Source organism: Alosa alosa, chromosome 17 (assembly GCF_017589495.1).
Source record: "Alosa alosa isolate M-15738 ecotype Scorff River chromosome 17, AALO_Geno_1.1, whole genome shotgun sequence".
Classification (NCBI taxonomy): Eukaryota; Metazoa; Chordata; class Actinopteri; order Clupeiformes; family Clupeidae; genus Alosa; species Alosa alosa.
Window position 1 is genome coordinate 3287817 of NC_063205.1, and position 2127 is coordinate 3289943.

The window sequence follows — 2127 nt, forward strand, 5'->3', positions numbered from 1 at the left end:
AACAGAATAAAGGGGCAGTGGGAATATGGCTATGTGTAACAGAATAAAGGGCAGTAGAATATGGCTATGTGTAACAGAATAAAGGGCAGTAGAATATGGCTATGTGTAACAGAATAAAGGGCAGTAGAATATGGCTATGTGTAACAGAATAAAGGGCAGTAGAATATGGCTATGTGTAACAGAATAAAGGGCAGGTATACTGTATGGTCGTCTGCAAACTTGACTTGTTAGAGCCATGTACAGGTGTGCAGTCGTAGGTGAAGAGGGAGTAAAGGAGAGGGCGTGTGTGTGTGTGTGTGTGTGTGTGTGTGAGACCTCGCGGGGCTGCATGACATGGGTCCAGAGGTGTGAGGCGATCTCCGGGAGTACCTGCGGTGGAAAAGAGGAGCTGGAAGGCCATGAAGGAAGTGTGTGTGCTGCGTCCGGGGCGAGCATCTTCAGGGTAAAGGTCTGCTGGACACACACTTTTCTCTTCTTCTCTCGCTGTGCTCCCCTCCACCACGCCCCTGCACGCTTCTGCTGCAGATTACCCATCATACAACGCAGTGCACTCCTGTAAACCTCAGACTCTCTCCTGATTGGTCCATCAAGCTGCAAACAAGAAGATCCCAAAACATTTCCTTTACAGCTGAGATGATCCACCATAATCTAGAAACAACATATTACAAAATAGAGGGACTTACCTTACTTTTTATAATGGTTTTCCTCCAAAGTAATTACCACACTAAACTACAATATACTAATTATTATTATTACGGCTCTTCAAAATGCTAGTAGAATGCTCCATGTTTTATTGCTTCTTATTTCGTCTTTCTGTCAAAATAAGTCCCTTCAGGACCCTAGACCCTCCCTCCCACTGCTTGCATTCGGGGGTCCTGTTTGCCCTATTCGGGGACTTATTTTCCGATAATGACCAGCGTTTTATACATTATCCCCTTACATATTTACCATACTAAACTACAGTTACTAAAATAGCGTACGGTATGTTGCACAGTGGAGCTCTTTATATGTCATATTGACTTGAAGCTGAGTTCAGCTGAGTTATAAGGCAGCCACACACTATACTTCATTTTTTCTACACACACACAGCTGCACAGGCTCTCTCTCTCCGACACACACACACATACACACACACTCCACACACTCACAAGGCGCTTTACTCAGTCCATGCGTGAAGCATGAAAACATAGTATTTCATGGTTCTCTTTGCAATTCAAAATATTCACAATATCTCTTTCTCTCACACACACACACACACACACACACATGGTGCTTTGCTCCATCCATTGTGAAGCGTGAATATTTCCTATGTGTGTACGTTATTGTGTATTAATAACTTCTCGCTGTCTCTCTCTCTCCAACAGCGATCAGGCGGTCTCTTTGGCAACCATGAACTACACCACCAGGCGGGCCGGACGCCTGCCTTCCCCAATCCTTTTGCCCGCGCACAGCAGCCTCTCCCGCATCAGCAAGTCGGGCAGCCCTGGCGGCAGGTCCCGTCGCTTTTGAGAAGCTGGTGGACGCCAGCGCCTTCAGGCCAGCAGCTTCTCCTCGCGTCCGGCTCCAACGCCAACATCAACAACGCCAACAACCGGGCATCGCCGGGCGCGCCGGACGCAGCCAGGCCAGGCCTCCATCAGCACCCGTGGGCCCGGCCTCAGGCGAATATCCCTCACCCATCCCTGCTGCCGCGCTCCCTGTGGTGCTTCCCCAAAGGAGGTGGGGATGTGTGTGTGTGTGTGTGTGGTGTGTGTGTGTGTGTGTGTGTGTGTGTGTAGGCGGGCCTGCGGACGCTGCATGACATGGGTCCAGAGATTCGGCGGGCGATCTCGGGTGACCTGACGGTGGAAGAGGAGCTGGAGAAGGCCATGAAGGAGAGTGTGTGTGCTGCGTCCGAGGACGACATCTTCAGGGTAAAGGTCTGCTGGACACACACTTTTCTCTTCCTCTCTCGCTGTGCTCCCTCCACACGCCCCACCACGCTTCTGCTGCAGATTACCCATCATGCAACGCAGTGCACTCGCAGCCCAAGCCTCCAGACTCTCTCCTGATTGGTCCATCGAAGCTGCAGAAGCAAGAAGATCCCAAAACATTTCCTTTACAGCTGAGATGATCCACCATAATCTA